General features: G+C 44.2%; 1 protein-coding gene across 2 annotated transcripts in view; it reads left to right on the forward strand.

The window, feature by feature from the left end:
- The window catches only part of LOC139386013 (cell adhesion molecule DSCAM-like), a 125,829-nt gene that overhangs the window by 36,824 nt on the left and 70,879 nt on the right, over window positions 1-18,126 (forward strand). The window lies entirely within an intron of this gene.

Below are 18,126 nucleotides of genomic sequence, written 5' to 3' on the forward strand. Positions count from 1 at the left end.
AAGCACACGGACAGGTGAAACTGATCAGGGTGTGACAGTATAGTTGGACTGCACACGTAATGTAATCAGTAATCATGTAGTGAAAAGTGTACCGTAAACATTGGAATCAAGAAGGTTAAATCAAAGTGAACTGCAGTCTGTTGCTAGGGTGACTAATTCTCAATATCCCCCACTGTTCAAGAATATGCTGTGTAACACAAAAGGCTTGATATGTATAGTATATGCATTCATAGCCTATTTACAGTAGATGCCTGTTGTGTACAACTGTGCATGAATGCTGATGTGGATGCATGTGTGTGTATTTGTGTGCATGAGAAGAAGGAAAGTTAGAGTGTGTGTGCATGTGAGAGAAATGAAAGGAAAAAGATTGAGTAAAGCAGTGTGTGTGGATGAGGCAGGTGATCAGGCTCCCAGTACACAGAGCTCCAGCTAGCTGCTGGTAATAATGGTTATTTTCTCCTCTCCTTTCCTCAGCATTTGTGCTCGGGCCTCTGGCAGATGGATTGTGGAAGGTTACACCTTTTAATTGGGGGAGGCAGGGCGAGGCTGCTGTGGTGTTACTGTAGTGTAATGGAAGCCTGGGAACAGAACAGCCTTGGCTGCTGCTCTGCTCTGGGGCCAGACAGGGAAGCAGGGAGCAGGCAGCTAACCAGGACAGCTAGTCTCTTATCAGCAGAATACAAATAGCAGCTAGAGAGGAGGACTATGGATTAGGCCGTTCTATTACACAATGTTTTTCATGCTGCTTCAGAGGGAGGGGAGGGCTGCGGTGTATCTGTCTGTATGGAGGGAAGGAACTCATCAAGTTGCATGTGTTTGACATGCATGGCGGCCCACACCTACATGTACGGGGTGGCAGGTATCAAAGTGGTTAGAGCGATGGGCCAGTAACTGGTCGCAGGTTCGAATAACTGAGCCAGCAAGGTGAAAATCTGTCGATGTGCCCTTGAGGAACACACTCAACCCTAATTTTCTCCAGGGGCGCTGTACTACTATGTAAAACAGCACATTTCATGTGACTAATATATATATAAAGTGGGGAGAACAAGTATTTGATACACTGCCAATTCTGCAGGTTTTCCTACTAACAAAGCATGTAGAGGTCTGTCATTTTTATCATAGGTACACTTCAAATGTGAGAGACGGAATCTAAAACAAAAATCCAGAAAATCACTTTGTATGATTTTTAAGTAATGAATTTGCATTTTATTGCATGACATAAGTATTTGATCACCTACCAACCAGTAAGAATTCCAGCTCTCACAGACCTGTTAGTTTTTCTTTAAAAAGCCCTCCTGTTCTCCACTAATTACCTGTATTAACTGCACCTGTTTGAACTACTTACCTGTATAAAAGACACTTTTCCAAACACTCAATCAAACAGACTCCAACCTCTCCACAATGGTCAAGAGCAGAGAGCTGTGTAAGGACATCGGAGATAAAATTGTAGACCTGCACAAGGCTGGGATGGGCTACAGGACAATAGGTGCTTGGTGAGCTTGGTGAGAAGGCAGCAACTGTTGGCGCAATTATTAGAAAATGGAAGAAGTTCAAGATGACGGTCAATCACCCTCGGTCTGGGGCTCCATGCAAGATCTCACCTCGTGGGGCATCAATGATCATGAGGAAGGTGAGGGATCAGCCCAGAACTACACGGCAGGACCTGGTCAATGACCTGAAGAGAGCTGGGACCACAGTCTCAAAGAAAACCATTAGTAACACACTATGCCGTCATGGATTAAAATCCTGCAGTGCACGCAAGGTCCCCCTGCTCAAGCCAGCGCATGTCCAGGCCCATCTGAAGTTTGCCAATGACCATCTGGATGATCCAGAGGAGGAATGGGAGAAGGTCATGTGGTCTGATGAGACAAAATAGAGCTTTTTGGTCTAAACTCCAATCGCCGTGTTTGGAGGAAGAAGAAGGATGAGTACAACCCCAAGAACCCCATCCCAACCGTGAAGCATGGAGGTGGAAACATCATTCTTTGGGAATGGTTTTCTGCAAAGGGAACAGGACGACTGCACCGTATTGAGAGGAGGATGGATGGGGCCATGTATCGCGAGATCTTGGTCAACAACCTCCTTCCCTCAGTAAGAGCATTGACGATGGGTCGTGGCTGGGTCTTCCAGCATGACAACGACTCGAAACACACAGCCAGGGCAACTAAGGAGTGGCTCCGTAAGAAGCATCTCAAGGTCCTGGAGTGGCCTAGCCAGTCTCCAGACCTGAACCCAATAGAAAATCTTTGGAGGGAGCTGAAAGTCCATATTGCCCAGCGACAGCCCCGAAACCTGAAGGATCTGGAGGAGTGGGCCAAAATCCCTGCTGCAGTGTGTGCAAACCTGGTCAAGAACTACAGGAAACGTATGATCTCTGTAATTGCAAACAAAGGTTTCTGTACCAAATATTAAGTTCTGCTTTTCTGATGTATCAAATACTTATGTCATGCAATAAAATGCTAATTAATTACTTAAAAATCATACAATGTGATTTTCTGTATTTTTGTTTTAGATTCTGTCTCTCACAGTTGAAGTGTACCTATGATAAAAATTACAGACCTCTACATGCTTTGTAAGTAGGAAAACCGGCAGAATCGGCAATGTATCAAATACTTGTTCTCCCCACAGTGCCAGTCAAAAGTTTGGACACACCTACTCATTCAAGGGTTTTTCTTTATTTCTACTATTTTCTACATTGTAGAATAATAGTGAAGACATCAAAACTATGAAATAATACATTTGGAATCATGTAGTAACCAAAAAAGTGTTAAACAAATTAAAATATATTATATTTCTGAGATTCTTCAAAGTATCAACCCTTTGCCTTGATGGCAGCTTTGCACACTCTTGGCATTCTCTTAACCAGCTTCACGAGGTAGTCACCTGTATTGCATTTCCATTAACAGGTGTGTCTTGTTAAAAGTTAATTTGTGGAATTTCTTTCCTTATTAATGCGTTTTAGTCAATCAGTTGTGTTGTGAGAAGGTGGGGTGGTATACAGAAGAAGTTTAGTATAAAACCAAGTCCATATTATGGCAAGAACAGCTCAAATAAGCAATGAGAAACAACAGTTCATCATTACTTTACGACATGAAGGTCAGTCAATCTGGAAAATTTCAACAACTTTCAATGTTAGCATTATGTGCTATGTGTTTTACACATGTTTTCACTTTGTCAATATGGGGAATAGTGTGTAGATTGCTAAGGATTCTATTTTTTTTTTAATCAATTTTATAATAAGGCTAACGTAACAAAATGTGTAAAAAGTCAAATGGTCTGAATACTTTCCGAAGGTACTGTATTTAAAAAAAATGTCTACTGTATGATGGATGATGATGTGATATTAGTAATGTAGGATGTTATTAGAAATGACAGTATATGATTTTCATATCATGATACACCCTGTAGGATGTATTTCCTAGCCATTTGCATCAGTAGGTTTTTGTCTGTCATCCATTTGTCTTTTTCTGGTAGCAAAGAAAATTATTACTTGAAAATGAAGTATGTCATTTGGGGATTTTGCTACGTATTTCACAAAGGGTCTCTTGATTGTAGTTTGTAGTGATGTGTGTGTGTATGTGTCACTCTCCCTACATGTCATTCTTTTCCTGGGGAGGGTGTTTGTCATGTCTGATTATAGTTAACCCCTGTGAAGCGGCTGGTCCCTCCCTCCCTCCCTCACCCCTTCTGGTTTTCAGACAGGCGAAAACCAGAAGAGAATATTCCCCCTCAAGGTCTCCCTCCCTAGCTCTCCCGCGGGTGGTGTCTCCTAGGAAACCGTGTCAGAGTTGACTGTGGAGCACAGATGGATCGCTGCCCTTTATCAGGTTATACCACTGGCCCATTAAAAAATAACCAGCTTACCTCTGTGATGCTACTACAAACCCCTCTTCCCACCCTAAATGGACTGTCCCTTGTCCTACCCACCTGACACATGTGGACATTGGGTGTGCCAGGCTGAAACAGGCAGGTTGTGTGGTGCTGAGGCTGTGTGTGTGGCTGAGTGATGGAGGAGGATATCTCCTAGTGAATAAGATGGAGTGAAGAGCAATTCTACACAAGTATCTTCTACCCTTACTGTGTCCTTGGGAGAGAAACAAAATGGAGACCACCCTTTTCTCTGTCTGTATAGACTGTCTGCTGGATATAACTGCTATCTTGATCATATCTTACCACTTAGCACACAATGTACAAGTAACAGGGTAGGTGGTATTCACAGGACATAGCCTTCTGTATGTGGGAGTGTAGGAAATGTTCAATAATAATTTAACATGAGGGCAGACATACACACAGTACATACTGTTTACATGTTCACAACCGCCTTGTTTCAAGTAACTGGTGCCTGAGAGAGACAATATATATGCCCTACAAACATGTTGTTTTAGAAGACTCCCAGAGATTATTATGGACAGTGTCTGTCTGACACACAATGTTTTTAGTACTTCATGACTTGACTTCCTGGCCATCATTAAAGGCAAACTGAGAGTGAAGATGAGCCTCTTTTACTTTGCATTAACTGTTAATCCAAACTGAACTTTTCTGTATTTAATTTCTGTTTCTCCAGACGTTTGGTGAGACACTGACTCGGGTGGGCCTCACCTCACCCTGACCTCAGTCCTAGGGACCACCACAGCTAGTCAGGGAGTCAGAGATGGATGTTTTGGCCTTCAGTCAGACAGTCAGGCCGTCAGTCAGGTGGACACACAGTGACAGGCCTCTACAGTAATTACCCCAGCCAGGCCTCATCCACACAGGAATGTACTGCCACGTGGTAATCCTGGGAGTATATGGAGACGGGAGAAATTAGCATCCCACAAGAAAATAAATAAATGAATAAGGGAACATTAGGGCCTAATAGTCTGACCCATGTGTGTGGGTCTTGAAACAGAATCTGCTTTCTACCATCAGTGTCTGTTGGCACTCATCTCTAAATCGTCTAATAACAACAACAACAACAACATCTACAACAACTCACTTGTTGGGAAAATTAGAGATGGTATCCCCTTTATAACCATAGTGTTCTCAAAGCTACAGTGTATCAAAGATGGAAGCCAAGCCATTTGATTGTGGAGGCATCACATCCTCATTTGGATAGACCTAACGCCAGAGACAGTTTGTAAACCGATCAACCTGCCACCAAGCTTGTACTTACAACAATTTTGGTTCCCTGTCGATCCAGTTCTTTCTCCTTTTTTGGCACCAGGGTATCTTTTCCAGGCTGATTTGCATCAATAAACCAGGGTAAGCAAGGCTTTTAATGCCTAATGTGGCTGTAATGAGCTGTCGCATTACGCAAAGTGCTGAGGTTCAGGCTTATTAGTTGCTTGGTTGCTCATAACATTTTTGTTCTTCCTTCAGTACTTCAATGTTACAAATTTGTCAATTAGATTTTTCTCCATCCCCTCTCTTTTTTAATATACTGGTGCTCTAAAAATAGACTCCTATTATCTACAAGGCCTGGGCCCTCTACTCAATTGTATCAGCGATAGGAACTGTGGACACACGACTCAGATATTACAATAGAAGTTACACGCTAACACTAGCTAGTATTAGCTAATGCTAGCCCCACAGAGATATCCCCTGGTTAACAGTAGGCTACGTGCTAGGCTAATTTAGATTGGAGGGAAAAGGGCTTTATCTGTGAAAAATTGCCCATCTCCATACAGCTTTTTAGCTTTTTGGTCTTTATACAAAGTAGTATGGTTTGAAACTGTGAGATTATGCTTGAAGCCTGCATCACTGACTGGTACTTCAATAGTAGTCTAGCCTAATCCTAGCACACGGTGTATTGTGTCTAAAGCATCATAATATATTTGTTTACCTGAAGGAAGTATGGAGGAGTGGGGTGGAAGCTGTCCAATTTTCCCTTTTCTTTAATTTAAAGCCTCATAATTTGAATGTACTGCAATTTTGAGGGACTAGGATTCAACCCATGAACCATATGCAATTACTATACCAAACAGTGAGATTGGATATATTTTATAAGAAATGATCTACAGAATGTGTACAGGCAACCAGCAGCAATAATAGATCAAGCTTAGCTTTGAACTGATTCCAGGTAATTCAGAGGATACGACCACATTTAGTTATCTTGAGAGAACATGGAACAAGAAGAGAACACTAGGATAAAAGCCAACATCACAGAATACCCTACATGTACAGTGGGGAGAACAATTATTTGATACACTGATGATTTTGCAGGTTTTCCTACTTACAAAGCATGTAGAGGTCTGTAATTTTTATCATAGGTACACTTCAACTGTGAGAGACGGAATCTAAAACAAAAATCCAGACAATCACATTGTATGATTTTTAAGTAATTAAGTTGCATTTTATTGCATGACATAAGTATTTGATCACCTACCAACCAGTAAGAATTCCGGCTCTCACAGACCTGTTAGTTTTTCTTTAAGAAGCCTTCCTGTTCTCCACTCATTACCTGTATTAACTGCACCTGTTTAAACTCGTTACCTGTATAAAAGACACCTGTCCACACACTCAATCAAACAGACTCCAAGGTCCCCCTGCTCAAGCCAGCGCATGTCCAGGCCCGTCTGAAGTTTACCAATGACAATCTGGATGATCCAGAGGAGGAATGGGAGAAGGTCATGTGGTCTGATGAGACAAAAATATAGCTTTTTGGTCTAAACTCCACTCGCCGTGTTTGGAGGAAGAAGAAGGATGAGTACAACCCCAAGAACCCCATCCCAACCGTGAAGCATGGAGGTGGAAACATTATTCTTTGGGAATGCTTTTCTGCAAAGGGGACAGGATGACTGCACCGTATTGAGGGGAGGATGGATGGGGCCATGTATTGTGAGATCTTGGCCAACAACCTCCTTCCCTCAGTAAGCATTGAAGATGGGTCGTGGCTGGGTCTTCCAACATGACAACGACCCGAAACACACAGCCAGGGCAACTAAGGAGTGGCTCCGTAAGAAGGAGTGGGCCAAAATCCCTGCTGCAGTGTGTGCAAATCTGGTCAAGAACTACAGGAAACGTATGATCTCTGTAATTGCAAACAAAGGTTTCTGTACCAAATATTAAGTTCTGCTTTTCTGATGTAGCAAATACTTATGTCATGCAATAAAATGCTAATTAATTACTTAAAAATCATACAATGTGATTTTCTGGATTTTTGTTCTAGATTCCGTCTCTCACAGTTGAAGTGTACCTATGATAAAAAATTACAGACCTCTACATGTTTTGTAAGTAGGAAAACCTGCAAAATCGGTAGTGTATCAAATACTTGTTCTCCCCACTGTATGTAGGGCTCTGGGTAAGATATTAGGCCTGGATCTTACCGGTCTCTCTTCCTAGGCCTATGGCTCTTGTACAGTGTTCGATGTGCCAATTGATAACAAAAGGGAAGGCAAATTAGTTCTGGCTGAGAAAAGAGGCGTTCAATTAAGCATCCGTTTGTTTACTCAAAGATCCCAACCAAGAAGCTGAGTCTCTCGGGTGGCAGCAAGTCCCTTGGGAGGCCAGTAATTAACGCTGAAGGGGGGGAGGAGGCGGGAGGTCCTGTTAAGCTGCGTTTTCATCTTCCGATTGCTACACCGTAAAATAATATGCCCCGAGGCGACTGTTGACATTGTGTTCCAAGCCGTCACACTGTAGCACTAGCTCTCCATTATTCTAATGTATTTATATATCACAGCTAAATGGAAGGCCCTGTTACAGATTCATCTACATAAAAGAGTACCGTAGCGCCGGAGGGCTTGAACAGATGAGAGCGTTTAGTAAAGCCCCCGTCCCCCCTTACACAACCTTCTTCCCCTGCGTAGCCTACCCTCTGCTGACTACTCTGTTAACTTGTCGCTTGTCATCGCCAAGAAGCAAGTTACCAAATGTCATGCTGTTTGTGGGTACACACACACAAACACACACAGACACACACACACACACACACAGACACAGACACACACACACACACACACACACACACACACACACACAGACACAGACACACAGACACACACACACACACAAACGTCTTTCTATGACAAAGAGAGCTATTCCCTCTGCAAACGGGTCTCAGATGATGAAAGTGTCTGATTTCTGCTGTGGAGTGTGGATGTGATCGGAGGGATACCATTTTCATGTCTTTCTCTCTTTTCTCTCTCTCCATCTCTCTGCATAATGTAGTCTGTTTCGTTCCTCCTAAGATGAGTGTACTGGAGCAAACTGGTTTCCAGCTGATGGCTTATTTTCCTGTGTCTGTGTGACGCCCAGGCTGTTTCATCACCGGCCGTCTTTCTGTGGGGCTGTCACCATCACTGCCGCCGTCACCACAGCGAGGAAACCCCCGCCCTTGACGTCACCACATTCTAATCCACAGCTGATTGACGGCTGCATTGGATATGGCTGGCGCTCTAACAAGGGTGGCAGCTTGTAGTGTGTATGTTTGTGTGGGTGTGTTTGTGCATGTGTGTGTAGGGTTATATTGAAATGGATGAGATGGACCATAACTGTCTTCAAAGAGGCCATTCGTCCCCATTGACCAGGTGCTGCCCCTCCGTTACAAGCCTGTAAAGAGTGTTAATTACAGTCCATGTAATTAAGCCTGATGTCTGAGCGCTCTGGCCTTAGGAAAACGTTGCCTGAGCGTTTGTCCTGAACGTATGTACACATATGAGGAGGAGACCGATAAAATACGTCAAAGGCCATCTGTGACAGCTGGTTCATAATCAGATTACCTCCCGTTCAATCTGGGTTGGGGGGCGCAGTCCAACGTCTGGCAATTTGGGCTAGCCCAGCTGTGGTTACATTGGAGGACCTGCAGCCTACAGTATGTGACTGTAGCTAGTTCATTCTCTTTGACCCCGTTACCCTACGACCGGCCTGCCCTGGATGGGCCGGGTCAGGTTTCTCCCCTGTGTTTGATAGTGCCTGCTCTGCAGAAGGTGACTTGAAGGGAGAACTAGCGTGTCAGTGTGTCAGACAAGCTGATGACTTACATATATTCTGCCCCACTTATGCACGCACACTCTCTCGCCCTGTCCCTTTTCTCTCTCTCTCCCCTCCGCTTCTGCCTCTCTCTCTCCTCCCCTTCTCTCTCTCTCTCTCTCTCTCTCTCTCTCTCGCTCTCTCTCTCTCTCTCCCTCTCTCTCGCTACCCTCCCTTTCTCCCTCCTCTCTCTCTACTCCCCTTCTCTCTTGCTCTCTCTCTATCCTCCTCTTTTCCCTCTCATACTCTCTCTCTTCTCCTTTTCTCTCGCTCCCTTGCTCTGCCTACTGTCTAGCTCTGTGACGGTAATTAGTGTTGAAAAGGACATTTTCAGCAAAAGCTTTCAAATGCTATTTAGTTTTCCCCTTGAGCTAGAGAGCCTGCCTCACCCCATACACCCTTCCTTGTTACTGTCTCTGTCTTATGATCGCTGTGCATCTTGATGCTTGTGCTTTTGGTTATTTGCATATAGTATGTTCTCAGCTTAGATATTTTCTCCCGTTTTTTTACTCTCTTTTCCCATAATCAGCCTGGAGCTGAGTAATGTGTGTGCATGTGTAAGTTTGTGTGTGTCTTTATAGTGAACGTTTGTTTGTGTTGTGAGGGAGATTGCCGGAGCAGTTTGGCACCTCTCAGCTGGACCTGCCAGAGCCTCATAGTGCTGACGCAGTGCGAAGGTCATCCACACCACAGGGGGCAGCGTCCACACTTCAGATACCCCACCAGGCTGTTTTCTCTCCCCCTCTGCTTCACCACGGGCGTCTGCTGACCTCTCTCTGGGTCACAGGGGTGGCACTTCTCCGTGTCACAGCCCAGAAGCATCAACGCCGCCTCCCTTCCCCACTTGGCCACCTGACCTGATACCCTACAGTATGTACAGTAAAATCTTACATTTCACAATAGAAGGGTTGTATCTGTGTTGTCTTTCTCTGTTTGTTATTGCTGGGTTGGACCTGTACTGTACATACTTTACATTAAATGGCTTTCCTGTGGTGGGACACAGTGGGTACCTCTGATGGGAAGGGTGGCATGCTTCCAATTGGGTTTACTAGGCTGTCACTCAAGATCTAAAGTTATCCCTGCCCCTCAGTACTGGGCTTCATTTCCTGGCACAGTGGAAACAGAGCCACACTCACTCTGTCTGACTGACACCCATTCAATGAGATATCCACTTGAGTGTGGCTGAGTGTTCTGTTCTTCAAACAGATTATTTTCATTGGAGTCTACCGACAGTAATCTTCATTATAAATAAGCTGCTGTAAAATAGATAATGTTAAGAACTTAGTTACACCACAAGGGGATGTGCGGTGCTTTTTGTACCCAAATGTTAGCCTAGTTACCACATATATAATGTAGAAGAAAAATAGAGACATAATCTCATATGTCAGCTATTGTACAGTAGCAGCACTACAAACACACTGTCTGTAGCGTCTCAGGGAGACAGCAGCGTTATTGTGACAGTCTCTCTGCAGCCTCCGACTGCAGTTATCCAGGAGAGGATGATGACGTCTTTGTCTGGGTTTTTCTTCCTGGGTGAACAGGGTGGATCTCCGGTCCCCCAGTCCCCCCATCTGGCATGTCTGTGATAGGCCTCTTAGAGCTGAGAGAGGTGTACACCGCTGCTCTCTGCTCCTGTCATCGCTCTGCTCTACACCACCTCGCACCGCCTGTGACTCCCTGCCGTTGTCACAGTAACCATCTCACCTTCCCTCCCCAGTCACACCTAATGAGATGAGTGTATCTGCTGGAGGACAGAGAGAGAAAGACAGGGGAATTGGGAGGCAGGGCGATCGAGCGAGGGGGAATGGAGAGGCAGAGAGAAGAGCCCCCTAAGCAAGCTGGTCCTGGGGCTCTGTTCACAAACACAAAACAGATCCCACAGAGCCCCAAGACAGCAACACAATTAGACACAACCAAATATTTGAGAAAACATAAAGATAATTACTTGACACGTTGCAAATTATTTACAAAAAAACTGAGCAAACTAGAATGCTATTTGGGTCTAAACAGAGCGTACACAGTGGCAGAATACCTGACCCAAAATGAAGGAAGTCTTTGACTATATACAGACTCAGTGAGCATAGCCTTGCTATTGAGAAGGGCTGCTGAAGGCAGACCTGGCTCTCAAGAGAAGACAGACTATGTGCACACTGCCCACAAAATGAGGTGGAAACTGAGCTGCACTTCCTAATCTTCTGCCAAATGTGAGCTAATGACCATATTAGAGACACATTCCCTCAGATTACACAGACCCACAAAGAATTTGAAAACAAATCCAATTTTGATAAACTCCCATATCTATTGGGTGAAATACCACAGTGTGCAATCACAGCAGCAATATTTGTGACCTGTTGCCACAAGAGAAGGGCAACCAGAGAAGTGTTTATTTATCATTACAACACTGTATATAGACAAAATATGACATTCTTATGGAACTTTTGTGAGTGGAGAGAGAGAGAGAGGGCAGAGAGAGAGGAGAGGGAGGGAGACTTTCACCACCTGTATATGTCTATAGACATCCAATAACACTCTTGTTAATGGCTAATTACCCTGGACTAAGGAAATTGTGATTACAATCGGAGATGAAAATTAAATTAAAGGTAAATGTTCCTGGCACTGTTGCTTTCGGCTCCATTCTGCTCAATTTATACTCAATGAGTTGAATGTAATTACTGTTATTGAAAACCTACAGGGGGGTAGCTCTCCAGGAACAGGGATGGAGCGAAAATCTACAGGACGGTAGCTCTCCTGGAACAGGGTTGTAGAGAAAACCCACAGGACGCTAGCACTCCAGGAACAGCATTGGAAAGAAACCCACAGGACGGTAGCTCTCCTGAAACAGGGTTGTAGAGAAAACCCACAGGACGCTAGCACTCCAGGAACAGCATTGGAAAGAAAACCCACAGGACGGTAGCTCTCCAGGAACAGGGTTGGAGAGAAAACCCACAGGATTGAAGAGCCCTGTACTAGACCAACAGCTGTTGCCAACGGCTCCAGACCTGTTGCCCTGCTGTGTGTGAGCATCTGTTCCTCACCGCTACAATGCTGTTTAAACTCCTGTATGTCTGTAGTGGTGCCCTAAAAGCCCCATCCGGAGCCATGAATCAAGCCTCCAGGGCCAGCCCAGATTGCCAATTATGCACTTGAATGGAGCCACCGAACACAAACGAGAGCAAGTGACGATGGCAATTTGAGTGAAAAAAAGCTTCCCCAACAACAACAACATGGCTGTGGTTTATATGCGATCATATTTATATACCTGTCTTGACCGGAGGGAGATGTAAAATATTTTGTGCTTTTATGCCTCGGTCCTGTGTGTGTGTGTGTGTGTGTGTGTGTGTGTGTGTGTGTGTGTGTGTGTGTGTGTGTGTGTGTGTGTGTGTGTGTGTGTGTGTGTGTGTGTGTGTGTAGTTACTGGCATTCTGTCGTCTCTGTGAAACAGTCAGCAGTCTTTAATGCTGTTTTATTGTCTTTACCCCAGGTTTAATTAAAGCCAGTTTACATAGCCCACTAATTGTTTATGTGATTAACGGCACATTTGGACAGATGGTAATAGAGTTATATCACAGGGAATGGATCTCACACCTTAATCCTGTGTTATGACTGACCCAGGGTGGCCTGTTGAACTGGCAGGGTTGGACTGTTGCCCTTTGCCAGTATGAGGCTGCTGTATGGCTTGTGCAAGGGTCATATTGGCTATCTGTGTGTATGTTGGAATCTGGGTTGCGATTTGAACCGTATGGTTTACATATCTTTACCTTATAAATAAGGTATGGTTATATAATACAGAGGCAATCAGAAGAACGGTCAGATGTCAATATTGTACATGAGCACTTCTCTTCTCTAGAACATCAAATTCACACGTGATCATCCATGTGAAGGTCTCCTCAATTCACTAACTTGACTATCATCAGTCCCTGTGTGTTCAGTAATCAGGTGTCGGTGACAATATTAACAGTCGTCTGCTGCTTCCCACGTCAACATCAGACTGAGCAGCGCTCAGATTCACTCCAGTTTTTACCGTCAACGTAATTAGTCACATCTGAGTTTAATTACATTGAGTGGAGGAAGTCGTAATCTCAAGTAGATCAAATTAAGCTCTATGCAAATCCTGAAGTGTCTCGTTTCTGTCTCTGTGGTGACAATCTATCTTTGCGGGGGTAGCCACATGACGCTGCTCGGTTGTTAAATGGGATCTTAACACTGGAATCACCCCATTAGAAATGTTAAGTGAGTGCCTGCCTCCATGAGAATGGACTAATCGCGCGTGTGTGTGTGTGTGTGTGTGTGTGTGTGTGTTTGTGTGTGTGAAATTGTGGCTAGAACAAAGTGTGGATTTATGTATGACATACGGTAAGTTGTGTTTTTAGAACCTCTTTAAGGTGTATGTAACAGGGACACTGGTAATGGCCTAGCTGTAGAGAATAAAAAAGAAAAAGACTATCTAGGCCAAGTAGCTATAGGAGTGGAGTGTGAAAAATGTTGGTGGCTACTCAGTCCAATGATAAGAGAATACAATGATGACATCATAACAACCGGTCTACATATGGTTGCGTTACATCAATTTCCATCATAGTTACAGACAGGAGAGAGGCAGGTCCCCTCTTAGTCATCATAGCCATGAAGTTTAGCGCTGTTACTCAGACATAGTCCAAGCACTTTTCCTTCACTGAAACTGTCAGACAAGCCAGTGGTGTACAGCACATAACCTTTGGGGGGCTCCCGCGTGGCGCAGCAATCTAAGGCACTGCATCTCAGTGTAAGAGGAGACTGCTAAATCAATGTGAATGTAAAAATTCTGATATGGATCACATGTAAAACTGTGTGCGGGCATTCAGAAAAAAAGATTGCATATAGAAAGTAAATCAGATTAGAGTTCTTTAATTTCGTTTTTTTTGGGGGGGGGCATTTAATTAGATGTTCAGGAGTCTTATGGCTTGGGGGTAGAAGCTGTTTAGAAGCCTCTTAGACCTAGATTTGCTGTGCGGTAGCAGAGAGAACAGTCTATGACTGGGGTGACTGGAGTCTTTGACAATTTTTAGGGCCTTCCTCTGACACCGCCTGTTATATAGGTCCTGGATGGCAGCATTACCCTTTGTAGTGCCTTGCACACGGAGGCCAAGCAGTTTCCATACCAGGCAGTAATACAAACAGTCAGGATGCTCTCGATGGTGCAGCTGTAAAACCTTTTGAGGATCTGAGGACCCATGCCAAATCTTTTCAGTCTCCTGAGGGGGAATAGGTTTTGTCATGCCCTCTTTACGACTGTCTTGGTGTGCTTGGACCATGTTAGTTTGTTGGTGATGTGGACACCAAGAAACTTGAAGATCTCAACCTGCTCCACTACAGCCCCGTCAATGAGAATGGGGACATGCTCGGTCCTCCTTTTCCTGTAGTCCACAATCATCCCCTTTGTCTTTATCATGTTGAGAGAGGTTGTTGTCCTGGTACCACACGGCCAGGTATCCTCCCTCCTCCCTCCTCCAACTGTTGTGTCATCGGCAAGCTTATGAAGGTGTTGGTGTTGTGCCTGGCCGTGCAGTCATGAGAGAACAGGGAGAACAGGAGGGGACTGAGCACGCAACCCTGAGGGGCCCCTGTGTTGAGGATCAGTGTGGCAGATGTGTTTTTACCTACCCTTACCACCTGGTGCGGCCCGTCAGGAAGTCTAGGATCCAGTTGCAGAGGGAGGGGTTTAGTCCCAGGGTCCTTAGCTTAGTGATGAGCTTTGAGGGCACTATGGTGTTGAACGCTGAGCTGTAGTCAATGAACAGCATTTTCACATAGGGGTTCCTTTTGTCCAGGTGGGAAAGGGCAGTGTGGAGTGCAATAGAGATTGCGTCATCTGTGGATCTTTTAGGGCGGTATGCAAATTGGAGTGGGTTTAGGGTTTCTGGGATACCATATCCGACGCAGGGCTTAGTCCTGCATTGAATCTTGTATTGACTCTTTGCCTGTTTGATAGTTTGTCGGAGGGCATAGCGGGATTTCTTATCAACTTTCGGTGTAGTGTCCCGCTCCTTGAAAGCAGCAGCTCTAGCCTTTAGCTCAGTGCGGATGTTGCCTGTAATCCATGGCTTCTGGTTGGGGTATGTAGGGACGACGTCATCGTGCACTTTTTGATGAAGCCAATGACTGATGTGGTGTACTCCTCAATGCCATCGGAAGAATCCCGGAACATATTCCTGTCTGTGCTAGCAAAACAGTCCTGCAGCTTAGCATCTGCATCATCTGACCACTTTTTTATAAACCGAGTCACTGGTGCTTCCTGCTTTAATTTTAGCTTGTAAGCAGGAATAAGGAGGATAGAATTATGGTCAGATTTGCCAAATAGAGGGCGAGGGAGATCTTTGTACGCGTTTCTGTGTGTGGAGTGAAGGTGATCTAGAGTTGTTTTCCCTCTGGCTGCACGCTTAACATGCTGATAGAAATTTGGTAAAACGGATTTAAGTTTCCCTTCAGTAAAGTCCCCGACCACTAGGAGCGCCGCATCTGGATGAGCGTTTTCCGGTTTGCTTATAGCGCAACAAAGCCTCCTTCACTCACGCTGCCAAACTTACCCAAGTAAAACTGACAATCCTACTGATCCTCGACTTCGGCGATGTCATCTACAAAATAGCTTCCAATACTCTACTCAGCTAATTGGATGTAGTCTATCACGGTGCCATCCGCTTTGTTACCAAAGCGCCTTATACCACCCACCACTGCGACCTGTATGCTCTAGTCGGCTGGCCCTCGCTACATATTCGTCCCCAGACCCACTGGCTCCTGGTCATCTATAAGTCTATGCTAGGTAGAGCTCCACCTTATCTCAGCTCACTGGTCACAATAACAACACCCACCCGTAGCACGCGCTCCAGCAGGTATATCTCACTGGTCATCCCCAAAGCCAACACCTCCTTTGGCCACCTTTTCTTCCAGTTTTCTGCTGCCAGTGACTGGAACAAATTGCAAAAATCGCAGAAGCTGGAGACTTACATTTCCCTCACTAACTTCAAACATCGCTGCAGCTGTACATAGTCCATGTGAATAGCCCACCCAATCTACCTACCTCATCCCTTATTGTTTTTATTTACTTTGCTGCTCTTTTGCACACCAGTATCACTACTTACACACCATCATCTGCTCATCATCATCTGCTCATCTATCACTCCAGTGTTAATCTGCTAAATTGTAATTACTTTGCTACTATGGCCTATTTATTTCCTTACCTCATACCATTTGCACACACTGTATTTCGACGTTCTTTTTTTTCTATTGTGTTATTGACTGTACGCTTGTTTATTCCATGTGTAACTCTGTGTTGTTGTTTCTGTCACACTGCTTTGCTTTATCTTGGCCAGGTCACAGTTGTAAATGAGAACTTGTTCTCAACTAGCCTACCTGGTTAAATAAAGGTGAAATAAAATAATAAAACAGAATAATAATACAGCTCATTGAGTGCGGTGTTAGTGCCAGCATCGGTCTATGGTGGTATGTATATATATATATCATTTATAAGTCCAAAAATGTGTGTAGCAACTACAGATAGCCCCTTTAAGTCTATCAAAACTTTGAGCATGTGCCCATTTTTTTATCAGAATGTATAAGATTCAATTGGATAATCTTTGGAAGACATTTCTTTTAAATGTATCCTCTATTTAACAAGGCAAGTCAGTTTTTTTTAGCTTAGGGTCATTTTTAAAATTAATTTATTATATAACTAGGCAAGTCAGTTAAGAACAAATTCTTATTTACAATGACAGCCTAGGAACAGTGGGTTAACTGCCTTGTTCAATTCTCTAACCACTAGGCTACCTGCCACCTCATATAGCTTGGACTGTAGCCTACAAAAGCCTATTCCTGCTCTTTTCCCGCAATCCGTCAAACACATTTGGTGTGTCATCATAGTGGTCTCTGACTTGTGGTCAGACTCACTCAGGTGGAACAAACTTGAACTTGTGCCTTTTTTCAATGCTGATTTGAATGTCATTGAGAAAACAGACAAGTGTCTGATTTTTTTCCCACAAACATCCTTTCTGAATTTAAAAGTAATCTTCTAAATAACTAAGTAGTTTTTCAAAAATATCTGTAATCTGATTACAATATTTTTTGCTGGTAACGGATTACAGTTATTCAGTTATGTAACGGATTACATGTAATCTGTTACTCCCCAACCCTGTGGACAATAGAAAACATTAGTCTGGAGCACATTAGTCAGTTTTATACCCTCCCTTTGCAACCCTTCTCAAGTCATCAGGATTTATATACTGTATGTCAGATATGTATGATATTAGAACCTACACTTAATGCTCTCATCGACATCATACAAATGGCTTTATAAAATACATGTGATTAATTGGTTGACTTTATTTATTGAGTGACCATTCTGTCGAGCTAAATGATGAAGGGAGATCTTATTCACTCCCCACAACTTCAGCTGTTGGCTGTATGTTTGTTGTCATGGAGTCCTTTGACAATTTACACAACAGCTGGGCATTGTTCATGCAGTCACTAGTTCTAAATAAATAGGCCAACTGTGGAGGCCCAGAGCTCTGGAGGATGCCTCCGGCTTGTAGAATCAAACCACTCATTTATGAATGGACATTCCACAGCCAATCACCATCATCCCATAGATGTTGGGTTTTGCTGAGATGATTTTCTTCTCATGTCAAATCTGCTCAAAGAGTATTCCTAGTGAAATCTGCCGGGTAATTCATGCCGTGGCAGAAGACATGATGCAATATCAAGTGGCTTCCATAACAGATTAAGGAGATCTAATTTGTATCATAATCTCACATTACAGAATACAGCTCACAGAAGAGGGAGGTGGGGGGGGGGGGCAAGGGAGGGAGGAGGAGGAGAGGGACAGAGGGACAGAGGGACAGAGGAAGGTGGGGGAGGGGAGAGAGAGAGGGAGAAGGAGAGAAGAAAGGGGGAGAGAGGGAGGAAGGGGAAAGGGGCTGGTTTCCTCTGACATCTGGTGATGAGGATGTGTTACTCCCTGTAGCATGCCTCCTCTAGATAGGCCGCTGAATACGATTTAAGGTTGGTTTTGCATTTCCCTGTGCAATGGTTAAGTTTAGGATTTGGGGAGGATAAACAGATCCTAGATCTGTGCATAAGATGTAAAAACACAGGGAGATAAGGAGACCGCAGCCGTGGGCTTTCACGTTGTGACAAATTGAGCCATCATTT

The sequence above is a fragment of the Oncorhynchus clarkii genome, chromosome 27, assembly GCF_045791955.1.
Source record: "Oncorhynchus clarkii lewisi isolate Uvic-CL-2024 chromosome 27, UVic_Ocla_1.0, whole genome shotgun sequence".
Classification (NCBI taxonomy): domain Eukaryota; kingdom Metazoa; phylum Chordata; class Actinopteri; order Salmoniformes; family Salmonidae; genus Oncorhynchus; species Oncorhynchus clarkii.